Source organism: Dendrobates tinctorius, unplaced genomic scaffold (assembly GCF_039654945.1).
Source record: "Dendrobates tinctorius isolate UK_male_01 unplaced genomic scaffold, ASM3965494v1 ptg000112l, whole genome shotgun sequence".
In the NCBI taxonomy this organism is placed as follows: Eukaryota; Metazoa; Chordata; class Amphibia; order Anura; family Dendrobatidae; genus Dendrobates; species Dendrobates tinctorius.
This window is the reverse complement of record NW_027361780.1, coordinates 2,684,437-2,705,419: the sequence shown is the minus strand read 5'-3', so window position 1 is coordinate 2,705,419 and position 20,983 is coordinate 2,684,437.

Here is a 20,983-nt window from a genome sequence, read left to right as displayed (position 1 = left end):
CATCTGATTACAATGCACGTTACAAACCGTACTCTTCACCAGGGACGTATATGTATGTACCGTCCCTTTCTGCTTATTGATGCTCCTGACAGGTCCGTCACTGTGGCCGCCTTAGGCCCGTAAACCAACAGTAATTTTACTGGTCAGACGTCTTCCTCAATACGGTATGTTTTATCTCTGTGCCTCGTCTATATTGCGGTCTTTGTGTTAGGACCAACCCCCTGACTTTCTCTCTCCTCAGTCCCCCTCGTTGGGTTTTCCTCACAGTGCCACAACTGTCACAGTGTCCTCGTCACTTGAGCTCCCCCTGGGGACTGGAACTTTCTGGAACCCTCCTGTCAAATTTATAAGTTTCCTGGTTCCCTATAACTCCGCCCCCATGACCAACGGTTTCTTAGCCCTAAGCTGATGTCAAGTCCTATGCTCACACTCCTCCCTGCCCTCTAATGTCAGTTCAAGGTACTGCACGTCACCTACACTTTCCTAGCTGTTTTCCCTTTTTAAATCTGACCAGTCAGTCCGCCCGACAGGTCACCTTCCCTACACTCCCCCTTCCTTTGTCTATTGTCATCCCCGACAATCTTACTCTCCTACTCTTCCCTTCTGTCACTTTTCACAATCCGGTACGCCATGATCGAGGCCTTACACCTACCAGATTATCGCCGGCGCCCGCCTTCCTCTTCCTTGGGTGTCCGTGGTTTCTGGGACCTGACCTAGGACTACTGTCTGCTTCACATCTTCCATCTCTTTGTCTTTCTCTTAGTTACCAGTCATGGTCGGCGTCTCGGTCTCCCAGACCCTCTCAACTCATAGACCCCTTCGGTCTCACGCTTCCTTTGGTCACACAGACCTTCCCTTACCCGGACCTGTCGCATTTTCTTGTGCATATCATACATCAGAACAACTCTATAATATCACAAGTACCCCATTTTCTTACATTTTTTCTATTGCTTGTTAAAACCAACATATAATAAACATAAACATAACAGATTTTCTCCTCCTCCTTCCTTTAACATGGACACTTCCTCTCTCCTTACATCCCCGCTTTTGTCAGGCTTAACACACAAAAACTTTAAAAGTTTTTTAAAAAAATTGTTTTTTTCCATTAATTTGGACGCAAACTGTCCTTGTGATTTGCACAACGGTGCAACGAAAATTCGAAAGTTCAAGCCACCTCCTAGTGGCCGGCAGCGAGGGGCCCCACAGCCGTGGAGCTCCCGGAATGTAAGGAGAGTCCTGTGAGTTCTTTCTACGGGGGCTCGTGACCTTCGGACTCAGCAATCACAGCTACCGCGTAGTAACCGCGGGGTCAGTACTCTTTGTAGTACGACACCAAGTCCCCCTCATGTAGAGCCCGGCCGTGACGAATAGAGGCCACATTAAGATAAACCTTCTGGCCGGTAGCCAGATCGTGTATGAACCCATACCCCCTGGGTATATTCGTATACACGAGCCATCCCATAGATCGTGTCATCGCCATGCCAGCCTCCCCTGTTGTGAGCTCATTTTCGGGATTGCCTCTGGCTTCTGGTGAGGGTTGTGGAGCTGGCTGTGCTGACAGAGGAGTAGTGAGTTCTCTATCTGGACTCCCTCTGTTGGTGAAGGGAGGTAATGAAGCTGATCTAAATGGCAGAGAACGGCCACCTGAGGAAGAGGACTGTGATTGGACATCTGGAGTTTCTGATTGGATTTAAGGCAGTCGACTCCCTAGTTTCTTGCTGGTGATTTTTCCTGACTATGGCTCCTGGTTTCCAGTTTGGTTCCTGCCATCCTAAAGGTAAGTTTTCTCTGCTATTGCTCATATGAGTTTTTGTCTGGTTTACTTAGTTTTTGTGTTCAGCCAGCCCTGGCTGGGGCTGGGCTGAATTCCCATTTTTGTCTCTGATCAATTGATCTCTTTTGCTCTCTGTCTTCAGAATATACCTGAGTGCTGATATAGTGATTTTGAAGTCTAGCGACTTCAGGGCCTTTTTCTATCAGACGTGTTGGACATTATTTTTGGCAGGGTTTTTGCGTGATTGCAGACAGTTGCTTTTCTTTCCTTTCTAGTTAGTGAGGGCCCCATCGTTTGCTCAGCCTATCTTTCTACCTGTGTCTGTGTTTTCATCTTGTTTCACCGACAATACATGTTGGGGGCTGTCTATTGCTTTGGGGTCTGCTCTGGGGCAGTTTAGATTTTCCCTTTCTTTCTTTAGGCTTATTTAGTTCTCCGGCTGTGACGAGGCATCTAGGACCAAATTAGGCACGCTCCACGGCTACTGCTAGTTGTTGTGGATAGGATCAGGGGTCTGCAATCCGCTAGTGACCAACCTCTCGGTTTTCTGTGCTTAGCTTGCTTTTTGTTTTTTCCTCCTCGGTGACTCATTCATAACAGAATCACCAGCCATACTGCAGATTCTAGGGTACTCAATAGCAGGAAGGAATTGTAAAAAAAAAAAAAAAAAAAATTGTGTCAGAATTTTTTTTATTTTTTTTGTATGTATATTTTTTCCTTTTTTTTCTCTGGGGCCGTAGGAGGAATTTTTTCTTAATGGAGATTAAGCAATTGTCTGATCGTGTGGAGCAGCTCACTGCTGAAGTGCGGGGAATTTCCACCTATCTTGCTCATTCACATGCTGCTGATTCCTACTCCTGATGTGTTTTTTGGGGATCGGTCGAAATTTTTGAATTTTAAGAATAATTGTAAATTATTTCTTGCCTTGAAGCCTAACTCATCAGGGAGCTCCGCGCAGCAGGTTAAAATTGTCATCTCGCTGCACGGCGATCCCCAGGATTGGGCGTTTTCTTTGACACCTGAAGATCCTGTTTTGACTAATGTGGATGCATTTTTTCAAGCCTTGGGGCTGTTGTATGATGAACCTAATGCTGTTGATCAGGCTGAGAGAGCCCTATTGGCATTGAACCAGGGTCAGGATCCTGCAGAGTTATACTGTCAGAAATTTCAAAAGTGGGCGGTCCTTACTACATGGAATGATAGTGCATTGGCAGCTCTCTTTCGGAAGGGTTTGTCTGAGATTTTAAAAGATACTATGGTGGGATTTCCTGTTCCCTCTGGTCTTGATGATTCTTTGTCATTAGCCATTCAAGTTGATCGGCGTTTACGTGAATGCAAGACTACACGGGTGGCGCTGCCACATTTTGAACAAATGTCTGAACCTATGCAATGTGATGGAGTTTTGTCTGGGGTGCAACGTTTGGAGTTTAGAAGGCGTAATAAGCTGTGTTTTTTCTGTGGAGATGTCTCTCATGTTATTTCTGTCTGCCCTAAACGAGAGAGGCGTTTTGCACACACATTTGCTGTGGGTGGTGTACAACCTACGTTTCTTTTGGCAAGTACTCTGATCTACTCCTTATCCACATTTTCCGCAAAGGCTTTTGTGGATTCAGGAGCAGCCTTGAATCTGATGGACTTGGATTTTGCTAAACGTTGAGGTTTTCCTATGACACCTCTGCGGACGCCTATTCCTTTGAGGGGTATTGATGCTACTCCTTTGGCGAAGAATAAACCTCAGTTTTGGACCCAGGTGATAATGCGGGTCGCCCCAGACCACCAAGAAAATTGCAGATTTTTGGTGTTGCATAATTTACATGATACCATTGTTCTGGGTTTTCCCTGGTTGCAAATCCATAATTGGATTTTGGATTAGAAATCTGTGTTTGTGGTGAGTTGGGGTTGTCGGTGTGCTCTTGGCGACACTCCTGTTTTCTCCACCTCTCCCCAGTCGCATGATGTTCCTATTTGGCTGATTTTTTTGATGTATTTAGTGAGAGCAAGTCTGCGTCTTTGCCTCCTCATAGGAGTTATGACTGTGCAATTGAGTTGAGACCTGGGTGCAAATTTCCCAAGGGTCGACTTTTCAATTTATCTGTACCCGAACATGAGGCTATGCGATCTTATATTATGGAGTCGTTGGAGAAGGGTCATATTAAACCATCCTCTTCGCCCTTAGGTGCTGTTTTTTTTTGTGGCCAAGAAGGATGGTTCATTAAGGCCTTGTATTGACTATCATTCCCTCAACAAAATTACGGTTAAATTTCAGTATCCGTTACCCCTGATTTCTGATTTATTCTCCAGAGTTAAAAGTGCTTGTTGGTTTACTAGGCTTGACCTTAGGGGGGCGTATAATCTTATTCGCATCAAGCATGGGGATGAATGGAAGATGGCATTTAATACTCCGGAGGGACATTTTGAGTACCTAGTGATGCCTTTTGGGCTCACTAATGCCCCTTCTGTCTTCCAATCCTTCATGAATGATATATTCCGGGACCTTGTGGATAAGTTTTTGATCATCTATCTGGATGATATTTTGATCTTTTCCAGGGATTGGGATTCTCATGTGGAACATGTTCGGACTGTGTTCCGGATTTTGAGAGAGAATTCCTTTTATGTAAAGGGTTCGAAGTGTCTTTTTGGTGTACAGAGGATTTAATTTTTGGGATTTATTTTGTCTCCGTCAACTATTGAAATGGACCCGGCCAAGGTACAGGCCATTTATGATTGGGTTCAACCCACTTCTTTGAAGGCTCTCCAGAAGTTTTTGGGTTTTGCTAATTTTTATCGTAAGTTTATAGCTAATTTTTCTGGTATTGCTAAACCACTGACTGATTTAACTAAGAAGGGTGCTGATATGCTGAATTGGTCTTCAGAGGCTGTTTCGGCCTTTCAGGAGCTGAAGCGGAGGTTCACTTCTGCTCCGGTTTTGCGGCAACCTGATGTCTCACTTCCTTTTCAGGTGGAGGTAGACGCTTCAGAGATTGGTGCAGGAGCTGTTTTGTCCCAAAAAGATCCGGTGACGTCTAAAATGAATCCCTGTGCCTTCTTTTCCCGAAAGTTCTCCCCATCTGAATGCAACTATGATGTGAGGAATCGGGAATTGTTAGCCATGAAACGGGCATTTGAGGAGTGGAGACATTGGTTGGAGGGAGCTAGACATCGAGTTGTGGTCCTCACTGACCATAAGAATTTGATTTACCTTGAGTCGGCCAGACGCTTGAATCCTAGACAGGCTAGGTGGGCCTTGTTTTTTACGCGTTTTGATTTTGTGGTCTCCTTTCTTCCAGGCACTAAGAATGTTAAGGCAGACTTCCTTTCTAGGAGTTTCTTTGCTGATTCTCCTATTGTGACCAAGCCTACTACCATCCTAGGTGAGGGGGTAGTTCTTTCTGCCATCTCGCCCAATTTGAGACGTGCTCTGGAAGAATTCCAGGAGGACAAACCTGAGCATTGTCCTATGGGAAAATTGTATGTTCCTGACCAGTGGAGGAAGAGAGTGATGTCTGAAGTTCATTGCTCCGCATTGGCTGGTCATCCAGGTACTTTTGGTACCAGAGATTTGGTGAGTCGGTCTTTTTGGTGGCCCGCCTTATCTCGTGATGTCAGGAATTTTGTGCAGTCCTGTGGGACTTGTTCCCGGTCTAAACCCTGTTCTCGCTCTAGTGGGTTCTTGATGCCCTTGCCGGTGCCTAAGAGGCCATGGACCCATATATCAATGGATTTTATTTCTGATCTTCCTGTCTCTCAGAGAATGACTGTTATCTGGGTGATTTGTGATAGATTCTCTAAGATGGTCCATCTTGTACCACTCCCAAAGTTGCCATCTTCCTCAGAGTTGGTACCCTTGTTTTTACAACAGGTGGTTCGGTTGCATGGGATTCCTGAGAACATTGTATTGGACAGAGGAGTTCAGTTTGTTTCCAGAGTCTGGAAAGCCTTTTGTTCCAAGCTGGGAATTCAGTTGTCCTCCTCTGCGTTTCACCCTCAGACCAATGGGCAGACGGAGAGAACAAACCAGACTTTGGAGTCCTATTTGAGATGTTTTATATCTGCTGATCAGGATGATTGGGTTTCATTTTTGCCCTTGGCCGAATTCGCTTTAAATAATAGAGCTAGTTCTGCCACCTTGATGTCGCTCTTTTTCTGTAACTTTGGGTTTCATCCTCGATTTTCTTCAGGGCAAGTGGAATCTTCAGCCTGCCCAGGTGTTGACACTGTGGTAGAGAGAATGCAGCAGATTTGGGACCAAGTAGTGGATAAGTTGTCTCTCTCCCAGGAAAAGGCCCAGCGGTTTTCTAACCGGCATAGGACCATTGGTCCCCGGTTTAAAGTGGGTGATATGGTTTGGTTGTCATCAAAGAATATCTCTATGAAGGTGGCTTCTCCAAAGTTCAAGCCAAGATTTATTGGACCTTACAAGATTTTGGAGATTCTTAATCCAGTTTCTTTTCGATTGGCTCTTCCTGTTACGTTTAAGATCCATAACGTGTTTCATAAGTCGCTGTTGAAGAGATATGTTGAGCCAGTAGTTCCTATGGCTGCACCTCCTGACCCTGTATTGGTTGAAGGTAATGTGGAATATGAGGTAGAGAAAATACTGGATTCTCGTCTGGCTAGACGGAGACTCCAGTATTTGGTCAAATGGAAGGGTTATGGCCAGGAGGACAATTCTTGGGTCTCCGCCTCTGATATTCATGCCAATAGATTGGTTTGTGCTTTTCATGGGGCCCATCCTGATCGGCCCGGTGACGTGGGTGAGGGTTCGGAGACCCCTCCTCAAGGGGGGGTACTCTTGTGAGCTCATTTTCGGGTTTGCCTCTGGCTTCTGGTGAGGGTTGTGGAGCTGGCTGTGCTGACAGAGGAGTAGTGAGTTCTCTATCTGGACTCCCTCTGTTGGTGAAGGGAGGTAATGAAGCTGATCTAAATGGCAGAGAACGGCCACCTGAGGAAGAGGACTGTGATTGGACATCTGAAGTTTCTGATTGGATTTAAGGCAGTCAACTCCCTAGTTTCTTGCTGGTGATTTTCCTGACTGTGGCTCCTGGTTTCCAATTTGGTTCCTGCCTTCCTAAAGGTAAGTTTTCTCTGCTATTGTTCATATGAGTTTTTGTCTGGTTTACTTAGTTTTTGTGTTCAGCCAGCCCTGGCTGGGACTGGGCTGAATTCCCATTTTTGTCTCTGATCAGTTGATCTCTTTTGCTCTGTCTTCAGAATATACCTGAGTGCTGATATAGTGATTTTGAAGTCTAGCGACTTCAGGGCCTTTTTCTATCAGACGTGTAGGACATTATTTTTGGCAGGGTTTTTGCGTGATTGCAGACAGTTGCTTTTCTTTCCTGTCCTTTCTAGTTAGGCCTCTTTCACACATCAGTTTTTCGCCGTCAGTCGCGATCCGGCTTTTTTTTGTAAAACCGGATCCGGCGAAATGCAATGCCGGATCCAGTTTTTCCCCATTGACTTGCATTAGCGCCGGATCGCGCCGGATGGCATTGCGTTTCATCCGTTTTTTGCCGGATCCGGCTACTTGTCTCATTCCGGCGTCTGGAAAAAACGGCTACTGTAACGTTTTTTGTCTCCGGCGAAAAAGCCAGAAGCGCCGGATCCGACGCTTCCGGCTTTTTGCCACAATGAAAGTCTATGGGCGCCGAAATGCGCCGGATCCAGAAAAAGACGGATCCAGCCAAGTCTGCGCATGCTCAGATCCAATTGGCCAGCCCCCAGGAAACAGATATAACCTGCTAGACGGATCCGGCAGAAAAATGGATCCGTTTCTACAGTTCTCCAAAATTTATGCCGGATCCGTTTTTTCTAAAAATAGCCGGATCCTGCCTGACGGCAAAAAACTGATGTGTGAAAGTAGCCTTAGCGAGGGCCCCATCGATTGCTCAGCCTATCTTTCTACCTGTGTCTGTGTTTTCATCTTGTTTCACCGACAGTACATGTTGGGGGCTGTCTATTGCTTTGGGGTCTGCTCTGGGGCAGTTTAGATTTTCCCTTTCTTTCTTTAGGCTTATTTAGTTCTCTGGCTGTGACGAGGCGTCTAGGACCACCTACCACCTTAGGCATGCTCCACGGCTACTGCTAGTTGTTGTGGATAGGATCAGGGGTCTGCAATCCGCTAGTGACCAACCTCTAGGGTTTCTGGGCTTAGCTTGGTTTTTGTTTTTTCCTCCTCGGTGACTCATTCATAACACTCCCCCTTTGCATGAAGCAGGTTCCATACTTCCTGCTCCCTGGCTTTCTTTTTCACCACTTCTGTGACCCAAACGGAGGGTCCGTGTGAGCCCGGGAGTCCGGTGGGCGGGACTTAGCCGGGGACAAAAGCAGGGCAGAGGCGGCTGGTGATGTCGGCAGCCCAGCAGCCGCTGGGGCCGGGTGACAACCAGGGACACCCATGTTCTCCGAAGACTGGGCCACAGGGCTTGACAAATAGGCCTCAGACGGCTCCAACACCGGCATAGCTGCGGCTGCGGGGTAGGCCGCACCTGGAACTTCAGACTGAGCCGGAGCAGCGTCCGCTTTCAGAGATGAGGTCGCTATCAGCAGAGATACCGCAACAGCGTCTTCTAGTGAAAGGCTCCGCACCGACGACACCAGGCAGGATGGCTCGGGGTCGGGAGCGGAGGCCTCACTTAGCTCCGCGTAGACGGTAGGACCTTCCCTGGTCAGGCTCTCAGGGGGTACAAGATGCTGCGTGCTGCGGCTGCATGGAGGGGGCCGCCTGCGGAGACACTGATGGGGCCGGGGGAACTCTTACCTGCGGTGCTAGCCTCCAGGCTCAGGAGCTCCGCGGGTAGGTTCCCAGCTGGTATTTTTGATGGCCGCTCCCGCTAGCTCTGCAAAGGCTCCACTTCTCCGCTCGACATCCAATTTTCTGCCCGTGACTCTGAGAAAGACGTTTTCTGGCGTGACTCGACCTCCCGACGCCACCGCCACCCCAGGCGCCCGATGCCCCGACATCCACAGCGCCGCATATTGTCCGATGGGCAGCACTCGAATGGCGCCAGACAGCCGCAGCCAAAATTTTCCTCTATGCCACTCTTTCTGAGGTGTGGGGCGTCAGCAGGCCTTTCCACCCACCTGTCAGGGTCCAGTATGTGGGGAAGTCGGCCTCCTGGTACATATTGCTGTCCCCAGGGATACGTAGGAGGGGGCCCCAGTCCATTGGGGACAACGGCAAACACCTGGATCTCTCCTCTGCGCTGAAGCAGCACCGCCATCTTGGTCCGGACCACACAGTGCAGTCCAAGTCCGTTTTGATTCCTCAGAGGCAGGCCTGCCGCAGAAGATAGTGTATTAGCGGCGCTGATCCTGCTGACTACGCCAAGTGTAGGGTTGGTGGGCCGGACTGGGGGGTGGTCCCTCTTTTACGGCGCAGAGACGTAACAGAGACAATTTGGAGGCAGGTTTCGGGTGCAACAGGTCCAAGTTTTATTCTCTCGCCGTCCACCTGACGGCCTCTCAGCACACCGCAATTCTCTTCAAGGCCCTCTGATTACAATGCACATTACACACCGTACTCTTCACCAGGGACGTATATGTACGTACCATCCCTTTCTGCTTATTGACACTCCTGACAGGTCCGTCACTGTGGCCGCCTTAGGCCCGTAAACCAACAGTAATTTTACTGGTCAGACGTCTTCCTCAATACGGTATGTTTTATCTCTGTGCCTCGTCTATATTGCGGTCTTTGTGTCAGGACCAACCCCCTGACTTTCTCTCTCCTCAGTCCCCCTCGTTGGGTTTTCCTCACAGTGCCACAACTGTCACAGTGTCCTCATCACTTGAGCTCCCTCTGGGGACTGGAACCCTTCTGTCAAATTTATAAGTTTCCCGGTTCCCTATAACTCCGCCCCCATGACCAACAGTTTCTTAGCCCTAAGCAGATGTCAAGTACTATGCTCACACTCCTCCCTGCCCTCTAATGTCAGTTCAAGGTACTGCACGTCACTTACACTTACCTAGCTGTTTTCCCTTTTTAAATCTGACCAGTCAGTCCATCTGTCAGGTCACCTTCCCTACACTATTGTCCTAAAAATACGGTATATACAGTTGTGCTAATATATATATTCACTTTATTGACTTTCTTTGCATTTAATTTTTTTCACTTACACACTTACTTCTTGCACAATTGTGCTCGGTGCCCAAAAAGACTAATCCTATGTGCCATAAGAGAGTTGTGTGGACTGTCCTAAAAGTCTGTTCTTGTGTGCCATAAAAGCGTTGTGTAGACGCCCTAATAGCCTGTTTCTGTGTGCCATACCAGCATTGTGTTGACTGCCCTAACAGCCTGTAGCTGTGCCATTAAAACCTTGTTCTCTGGCAAAAAATCCTATAGCTCAGTTGCATAAAAACTTTTTCACTGTGGCAAAAATTCCTATTGCTCTGTGCCATATAAACCTTGTACTCTGAGGCAAAAAAGTAATATTGCTATTGCATAAAAACTTTGATCTCGATGTCAAAAAATCCTATTGCACTGTGCCATTTAAACCTTGTTCTCGGAAGCAAAAAATCCTACTGTTCAGTTGCATATAAAGCTTGTTCTGTGGCATAAAATCCTGTTGTTCTGTGCCATATGAACCCTGTACTATGAGGCAAAAAAAATCCTGTTGTACTCTGCCATATAAACCTTGTACTATGAGGCAAGAGATCCTGTTGCTTTGTGCCATATAAACCTTATACTCTGAGGCAAAAAAATTCTATTGCTCCATTGCAAAGGAGGCTTTTACCCTTTGGAAAAAAAAAACTTATTGCTCTGTAGCATAATAACCTTGAGAAGAGTGCCAGAATCCAACTTCTTGCCTACAAGGTATTTTTTTTTTTATTTATGGTGGAAAAACATGAGGAGAACAGCAAATAGGGGACGTGGACATGGTGCTGCTGGTGGTCATGTTGTAGCCGCTACAGCGAGAGAATGTGGTCGATCTGCGCCTGCTACATGTCCACTGAAACACCTTCGGCCTTATTTAGTACACCCCAGTACCAATTAGTGTGTCACCCTGTGAAAATAAAAAAGCAGCATGCAGCTGCTTATCAGGCATATAGGTCTATACTTAAAATAGAAAAAAAACGGCCAAGCCTGAATAAGGGATATAGATGGTCACCCAAAGAATTCTCTATATGGGTGTACAAACAACATCTATGGGTTTAGAACAGTTGAGAACACTTTCCCATGAATGCCATGACCCTTTTGCATATATATATAGAAGAAGGCAAATTTTCGGCCAAAAGGTCACAAAGGACCAAATATTGACAGTCAGGTGAGAATAATAAAAAAGGAACAATCTCACCCCGTGGATAGATGGATCAGGAGTCCCGAAGAATCCTCTATTCAGTCCAACTGGAGGATGCAGTAAGGGAAGACAATACCCTGTCACATCCCTAACACCTAAATTAGGCTCAAACCCAGACTCCTGCCCTAACAAGGGCAGTCCACAGCTGACCCTAACAACACATGCCCTGCACTTTCCCTAAGGCGATGTCCCGACGCGTTTCATCCAAGTACAATCATCTGGGGACTAAACTTGTAAAGTGCTGGTAATAGGAGAAAAACTTCCACTCCCTATGCTGTCCAAGGGAAGTGGAGGAATGAGGGCATATTTATAAGCGACCTCAAAGGTAATCACATCTTAATTGGTAGCATCTGTCAAACAGTTACCTCTTGTATCGCGTCCATGAATCCCTTGCGGGCGCCATTGCGCATGCCGTTTCCTTTTGTGGAATGCACGCCGAAGGGAGGAACTGCATTGCTCCGCCACTTCCGGCACTAGACGCGATCCACGCCTCACTACGGCGCATGTGCGCCCAAGAAAAGTGACCCACGTCCGGTGCGGCTTATGCAAGAGCCGCCGACTTCCGGTATCGCGGGTCATGCGCGCCCGAGAATGACAGACGGCCCCCGGTACAGAGGATCCAACAGCGCATGTGCGCCAAAAACGACTATATACCAGTCCACAGTAGCGGCGCAGAGTGTTAAACAAATATAAACATAGATGATCATGTATCCGGAACCAAAATCCCCCATAAACAAGCGGCCGATTCTCGATCCGCCACCTCCCGTGTGGGGCGGATAAAACTCCGCCCACCGGACTCCAAAACTGACATATGCGCACCATCTGAGTGGACATAACCACCGCATCCATTAATTATATGCACAAGTTATCAACCATCACAGAAACACCTTCACTCAGAAGGAGAGGGAGGAGAGAGGGGAGGAAAGGGGAAAAGGGTTCAGATGGAAAAGATAACTCCACCCACCGGACTCTCAAGAACTCATGTATGCTAAACCATAGCCGTCATATATCAAAGGGATATGGAACCTATATAACAAAGAGGGGGCTATATTTATAGACAGTGAGATGTGACATATGAAATATAGTTATATACATATATATTCAAAAATCCCGAAATGGGGTGACTTAGAAGGTAGAGGTTATGGCATCCTAGTTTAAAAAAATACTGTAGGTAAGGAGACCAAGGACGAATTTAAATGAAACACCCAAAGCTAATTTGATCATTCAGGCCTTTAGGCGCAACCGTTTCCAAATAAAAAATCCACTTTGCCTCTCGTTGGAGAAGTAACTGATCCCAGTTCCCCCCTCTCTTAGGTTTAAAAACCTTGTCAATGGCCATGAATTTCAAAATTCCAATTTGTCCCTTGTGTATACAGTGGATGTGTCTCGATATCGGGGTGTCCCTCTTGTGTAACACATCCCCAACATGTTCGCCGATTCTCCTCCTGAATTCGCGAATAGTCTTACCCACATATTCCAATCCGCAAACACAAGTAACCTTATAGACGACACCCTTAGTACCACAATTCATGAATTGTTTAATGTGGTAATTTTTCCCGGTAACATTACTAACAAAACTCTTTCCCACTGAGATGTGTTGACAAGCCACACAATGACCACATTTGTGACAACCGACAATATCATTATCCAACCACGTTTTTGTAGTTGAAGTGGCAAAGTGGCTATGAACAAGTCTATTATTAAGAGATCTCGCCTTTCTATAGGTGATTTGAGGGTGGTCAGTTAAATAAGGGGACACATCACTGTCCATCTGTAAGATGGCCCAATGTTTTTGAATGATGTTCCTCACTGGAACCGCCCCATTGTCAAAAGTTGTGATGAACCTCAGAAACTCATGTTCCACACCTTTTTTATTGTTGGTAGGGTTCAACAACTCTGCTCGCTCACATCCTTTGGCTTTTTCATACGCCTCTTTTAGTATATTTTGGGGATAGCCTCTGCTTATAAATCTATCTCTCAAGTCTCTGGCTTGATTTTCAAAGGTCACAGTATCGGAACAATTTCTTCGAATTCTAAGATACTGCCCCTTGGGGATAGCTCTTTTTAAATGTTGAGGGTGATGGCTACCCCAGTGTAATAGGGAATTAGTTGCTGTTGGTTTCCTATATGTAGAGGTAATCAAATCACCTTTTTTATTTTTTTCAATTACAATATCGAGAAAGGGCAGTCTCGAGGTCTCAATCACAGATGTAAAAAAGACCTATGTCGTTACAGTTAAGGTTGTTCACAAAAGCACCAAATTCCTTTGCTGAGTCTTTCCAAACAATGAAGAGACAAAACCAGTTGACAAAAACCAGTTGAAGAGAACCTGCTCAGTTGTGTGGAAACTCAGACTGTCTGCCATGTTGCACATACAACACCAACACACCTAGTGAAGGCAAGGTCACAAATGGACAGAATGGAGGCAGCCACCTGTTCCTGAGCCAATAAATAAGGTGCAGGCTAATGATTTAAATAGTTTGCAGGCCTCAAAACCGTTAAATGTCCATTTTGCAAGGCTGCGAGAAAATCTCGCCATACGGATTACATACGGATGCCATACGGATTACATACGGATGTTGACATGCGCAAAATACGCGACCACACCTTGCTTACGGATGACATACGGAGCACTATTTAGGGGTCATTCATCCGTATTACGCCTGTAAACTACGGACCGTATTTTGCGTCGGTTAGTGTGACCCCGGCCTTACACATATTGCTCTTTTCCTCGAGGAGCAGCATCCCTGAGAATTGAGGCAACTCGTGCTCCATGTTAAGTCTACGAACAGTGCAGCGTGCCCCCTTTCTGGTGTTGCTTTCTTCACCGTAGAAGGTCTGATCATCACGAAGCTTTCATCGTGCATGGAGGACATCTAGACTTACACATAGAGAAGCGGCACTTGCATGTGCATTGTGTAATGTCCCCCCAAACAAATGAGTTGCAGGTATTTTCCCCTGGCTACGCTGAAATTGGTGGTGCAGGGCTCACTGTGACCAGATGATGAGGAGGTGGTGGAGGAAACTGAGGAGGGGGATGGAACATTTACCGAGAAATGTCCAACAATCCTCAGTGGTGGTAGTAGATTTTCTGGAATGCCTTCTGCCCCTATCCCCACTACATTGATCAAGTGGGCAGTTAGGGAGATGTATGCTTACTGCTCCACGTATCTATTGTAAAATAGATTTTGCCAGTGATAGTGTTGCGCAGTGCACATCTTATCTGGTCAGAAACGTGTGTGTGCAGGGCAGGGATGGCCTGCCTGGCAAAGTAGTAGCAGCTGGGAACAACATACTATGGTACAGCCGCCGACATCAGTTTTTTGAAACGGTGTGAAAATGACCTGCCGCTTGTCTTCACTACATTGGGTGAAGAAATCCCACGCCAGGTAGCTCGCTTTTGGGGGCTCATTCCCTTTGAGCGGGGGCAGTAGCAGACAACGTACTGGTTATGGGCTGGTCGCTGTGCTTTTCTACTCTGCTCCCTCTTTTGCTGTGCTGATCGGGAAGCGTGACCACCTCCTCTTCCTTCGAACTGCACACGTCACTGAGACCCTTCGAACCATGTGGGATCAAGGACCTCATCATCCCCCTGAATCATCTTCCATCCAGTCCAGTCTTGACCCTTGCACTCCCTGACAGTAGGCACGCTGGTGGTATGCTAACCGTGTGCACTGGCCCTCCCATGTACTCCTCCTCTGACTGAGTGGCTGGGCATCAGTACACTCAGTTTCTTCCATTTCTGGGACAGGGCCAGGTGGATGAGTCACAGAACCTCAGCCAGCAGACTCTTCAAACAGCATAAGAGAGTGCTGCAGGACTGCATTATCAAGTGACTAGTCTAGTTTGATCCTTTGACTTTACCAGTATAGCGCGGTGAAATATTGTCTTTTTTACAGACATGTAATATGTCTCAGAAACGCGTAAGGTAGCCTTGCCTGTCATGGTGGCTTATTAATATGATTTGAAAACCTTCATAATAAATGTTAGTTTTATCTTTTTTAGATCATTTTGATAATGGAGACCACCTCTTGTTTACTTTGGATTGGGATTTTGAGCACCAGTTGAACCACACTGGACATCTCCTGCCATCAGACCGCTTATGGACACTGATGTACAGTATGCATAAACAATTTGCATGTTTTTATGCAGTTATAAATTGTGGAAAGTTGGAGGAGAAGGCGGAAGAGCAGCCTGTGGTTGCTGCTGACTACTTTGACCAACATTGTCCTGTGTGGGGGCATACTGTTGCCCATGATGTTGGTAGTGACCTTCCTCCTGTGATTGTTGGGGGTACTGGCCAGAGTAATACTGATGAGGGGCATCTTGTTGGGTCGGGTAGGCCCGTGTCTCATACCCACCAATATAGCCATGTCGTCCCCAACCAGGTTGGGACCAGCCTCCAACACTGGGTGGGAAAAAGTGGCCATATTGGTGGGGTTGGCTAGAGGCAGACATATGTTGCTGTTGTGAAGGTTGGGTAGGGGGAGGAAGGGGGTGAGGTGTAGGCCCACGTATTTGAGGATGTTCAGACCCTGATTGAGCAAGCATCTGTGTGGGTGGTCTCATGCGCATTAGATTTCAGGGGGAAAGCTGCCACCTCTCCAGATATTCAAACAGCTCATATGGGGTATTGGGGGGTGTGCTTGCACCAAGCAGGATCTGAAAACATCTTCGAATATGGAGCCTCACCTCACGGGAAAGGGCACAGAGATAAAGGGCTAGGCTACGTGAGTATGCCTCCCCCATCTGTATTCACTCTAGCCAGATAATTTAGGACCCGTGTCCACATTGGTCCTGGTATCTTGGGCAGGGATCTGGCGCCTTCTTCGTCCTCGCCGGGATGTTACAGCAGGCTGTGGGGAGCCCCGGATCTGGGCAGTTGGGCTGCTGCTCATGTTGCCCTGCTCCTCCAGTATGGGTGATGGGGCAGCAGCAGGCGGTCCTGGTGGTGGGGTTTGTTGGCCAGGCAATGGGTTCTTCTGAGATGAATCTTCACCCATGCTTCTTGTAGGGGGAGAAGATGGGCCAGCCACCTCATCCCCTACAGGATCAATGATGGGGTCTGTCTCTGAGCCCGTTCCTCTATCCGTAAGGTTGGACTGAGTTCTGTTATGAAATAGAACAGAGCCAAAAATACATCAATATTTTTGGCCCTGTAGAGTATCGGTGTAATGTGGTGTGAGGTATCTACTTACGGTCTCAGATCCAGAAGAGGGGCGAGGAAGGAGAGGCAGTCATAATATATTTGCGCTCGATGTAGCCCGCATCCCCACTCCTGGACCGCTGCTGACGTTCCCGCCTGTACTGATCTCGGATGCTGCGCCAGCGTTTCATCACATCTTCCACTGCAATGTGACAGGAAATATTCTCAATTTAACATATTTGATCAGTCACATTTGCTAAGTATTCTAGGCATGTGGCCTTCTGGGGTGTGCTTTCTACCCAGGGTGGCATATCTAATTGGCCCATCCAGGCCAGATACACAGGGTCAGAATAGTTCATGTATCAAGTAACTACACTTAATAACTTGGTTGGCTAAGAGGATGAGGAGCTTGTGGCCTGGGCAAAATTATGGCAGAGTGAAACTATGTGTCACATCAAAATCTACACGCCTAATGAGGAAAAAAGTTGAAGCACAGGAAAGGGAGGGGGGCTGATTCTGTATGCATTTTTTGTTGTGAGGTAATTTTAATCATTTTTTGTCCTTGTACTTACTCAGTTTCTGCTGCTCCTCACGTGGCCGATCACTAAAATCAAGAAACATCTGGCGACATATGCGCCTCCATGACGCCTCCTTTCTTGCCCGGTTCGCATCCCGCTGGTCCCAGAGTTCTGGCCGTTCCTGCACCAGTACAATGAGCATCTCCACATTGAGAAAATATGGCGCCATGACGATGCTGTACTCCGTGGAGGCGTACTTCCTGGATGTCTGGAGCGCTTTTTGAGCTCATTTGCATGTCTAGGCTTCCTGATGATGGATTGGCCCATTTCCTGTCACCAGCCAAAAGACCTGCGTATTTCTCGCAAGTCACACGTGTGGTCCGTGTGTAAACCGTATTTTTTGCGCACCCATAGACTTGCATTGGCGTATTACGGGCGTAGTACGCTGACAATTGCAGCATGCAGCGATTGGCACGGACTGTAGAATACGGCTGAGAAATATACGGCTGTTGGGAGCAAACCCACAGAGAATTATTTGTCCATGTGTAATGCGTGCTTTTAACGCCTCTCACTCGTCCGTATTCCTCTCTAGTGTGACCCCGGCCTTAAGGTTATACACATTCAAAAGCAAGACAAAATTTATCAAACTTCAGATTTTATCCATTTTGAATTTTTTTTTTTTTCCAAAGACACAACAAATATCAACCTAAAATTTACAAAGTACAATGTATCACAAAACAAACAAAAGTTGCATCTCAGAATCACTGGAATATGCACAATGGGAAAAAGTAGTGTTTGATACACTGTAGATTTTGCAAGTTTTCCCACACCTACAAAAAAAAAAAAAAAAAAAGCTCTGTTATTTTTATCATACGTACACTTCAACTGTGAGACAGAATCTAAAAAAAAACAAAAAAAAACTAGAAAATCACATTGTAAGATTTTTAAATATTTCATGCAATAAAATGAAATTGAATTAAGTATTTGATCACCTACCAACCAGCAAAAATTCTGGCTCACCTAGACCTGTTAGTTTTTCTTCATTTAGGCCATGTTCACACACTGAGCATTTGGTGAGTTTTTTACCCCAGTATTTGTAAGCCAAAGGAAACGCATAAGTCCGGGGTCACAGTAACCAATGCAAAATAGGGTCAGTATTTTACATGCGTAATACGGATGAATGGCCCCTAAACAGTGCTCCGTATGTCATCCGTAATCAAGGTGTGGTCGCGTATTTTGCGCATGTAAGCATCCGTATGTAATCCGTATGGCATCCGTATGGCGAGATTTTCTCGCAGGCTTGCAAAATGGACATATAATGGAGCCCTATGACAGGTTTTATAACACAAACCAAAGAATAGATATAGACACATAGATTGCATATATATATATATATATGCGCATTCTATGTGTCTATATCTATTCTTTCATTTCTTTATTAAACCTGTCAGTGTGAGTTTACTGTATAGCGCACTGAATTGCCGGCTTTGCTAAAAGACACCGGGTGCGTATTTCTCGCAAGTCACATGTGTGGTCCGTGTGTAATCCGTATTTTTTGCGCACCCATAGACTTGCATTGGCGTACTACGGCCGTAGTACGCTGACAATCGCAGCATGCTGCGATTGGCACGGAGCGTAGAATACGGATGAGAAATATACGGCTGGTGCGAGGGACCCCATAGAGAATCATTGGTCCGTGCTTTTAGCGCCTCTCACTCGGCCATATTCCTCACCAGTGTGACCCCGGCCTAATAGAAACATTTGCACCACTTCTGCATTTTTCACCCACTCCTGGTTTTGCCTTACAAATACTGGTGTAAAAAAACTCACCAAATACTGGATGTGTGCATGTGGCCTAAGCCCTCCTTCTCTGCACTCATTACCTGTATTAATTGCACCTGTTTTGAGTGTGTGGACAAGTTTCTTTTAGGGCAGTTTCACACGTCCAGATAATTCCGGTACCGGAGCTATCCGTGTGCATCCGTATGTCCGTGTTTTTGAAAAATTATTTTCAATGTTAACCCTTTGACTTTTAAAATCACACACGGACAGCATCCGTGTGCGATACGTGTTTACACGGACCTATTGACTTGTATGGGTCCGTGTGATCCGAACTGTTGCACAAAAATGGACATGTCAGCGTGTTTTGCACATGGACACACGGTCCGTGAAAACACGATGGCATCTGCATAGACACATTCATTCGAATGTGTCTACATGTGTCAGTGTCTACGATGCGTGAGAAAACTGTCACTACATGTACCAGACACTGACGTGTGAAATTGCCCTTAGGATGTGTTTCCACTGTCCGGATTACATCAGGATTTGCTTCGGATTGCACGCTGCGTACAGCCGCAGCGTCCAGATGTTACAGCATAGTGGAGGGGATTTTATGAAATCCCATCTCCACTATGCTGCAGACTGCAGCATGTCTATTTATCTTGCGGAGAAGCTCCGTCTCCGCAAGATAAATAACCCAGTCTATGGATACGATGCGGTGATTCTGCATGCGTTCAATGAATACATCTGGAATCATCGCGCGTACAACAGGGGGCAGAGCGGGGTTTCCGCTCCGTCCAAAGCGCTGCCAGTACGCAGCGTGGACACATACCCTTATACAGATAACAAGTTCAATCACACTCCAACCTGTCCATCATGGCCATGACCAAAGAGCTAAGGACATCAGGGACAAAAAAAAAAAAAAAAAAAAAAAAAATTGTAGACCTGCACAAGGCTGTGATGAGCTGCAGGACAATAGGTAAGCAGCTTCGTGTGAAGGCAACAACTGTGCAATAATTAGAAAATTTAAGAAAAACACAAGATTACAATTTTCCCTCAGTTGGGGGCTCCATGCAAGATTTCGCCTCGTGAGGAAAGGATGATTCCGAGAAAGATCAGCAGTTAGCCCAGAACTACATGGGAGAACCAGGTCAATGACATGAAGAGAGCTGGGACCACAGTCTCAAACATTACCGATTGTAACACACTACGCCGTCATGGATTAAAATCCTGCAGGGCTTGCAAGGTCCCTCTGCTCCGCCAGCACATGTCCAGGTCCATTTGGAGTTCGCCAATGATCCTCTTGATGATCCAGTGGAGGCATAGGAAAAAGTCATGAGGTCACATGAGACCAAAATAAAACTTTTCGGTATCAATTCCACTCACCGAGTTTGGGGGAAGAAGACAGACATTTACCACCCCAAGAACACCTCCCCAGCCATGCTTCACAGTTGGGACAACATCATACTTTGGGGATGCTTTTCTGCAAAGGGTACAGGAAGACTGCACCATATTGAAGGGAGGATGGCCTTGCCAGTCTCCAGACCTGAACCCAAAAGAATATCTTTGGAGGGAACTGAAACTCAATGTTGCCCAGTGACAGCCCCGAGACCAAAATCCATGCTGCAATGTGCGCAAACTTGGTTAAGAACTACAGGAAACGTTTTACCTCTGTATTTGCAAACAAAGGTTTCTGTACAGACCTCTCCATTCTTTGTACGTGAGTAAACTTGCAAACTGTAGAAGCATTGCAGAGATAATACCAAATAAAGTGAAATTTTCAGATTTCAGAAACAGGGCTTGGTCATTAAAGACAAAGTAGGCTCACTCACTAATGGGTCAACCAAATTTTAAGGGTACCCATTTTGCAAGAACCTTGTCTAGTACTTTTGCAAGCAGATGTAAAATTCAATTTTTCTTCCCCTGACCTGTCATCTGCGTGCAATCTGTTTTTTTTTTTCTTTTTTACTCAGCAGTTATTAATCTTTTACAGATTATACGCATGTGTGAGCAAACCCTAATTCACCAAGTGGCTTGCTCAGTGATCAATTCCCTTCTTTGGATAAACTGCCAGTCTAAAAAGGAAGTCAGACTTTTGTTTTACACTACAGTCTCATCTTTGCTATTCAGGTTTACAAACTCTACTCAGCATCTACTATAACTCTTATCTCCTCATCAGTCAGTATGTAGCCGAGCCATATTGCATCACAATGTATCACAGTTATAAAACAAACAAACAAAAAACACACCCACACACGAAATTTATGTAGGCTCATGAACCTGAGTTACAACCAGGGCTGTGGAGCTGGAGTTTGTGTCCATTTTATTTTGTACCTGGATACAATGGTAGCTCAAATGCAGCATGTACTGTAAATGTTTTCATAAGAATTTGGGAACGTTATGAAGGGTCCTATAAATGTCTGTTCTGTTCCTGATCTGAGGATCTCGGCTTATAGTTGAGATGAATCTGTGC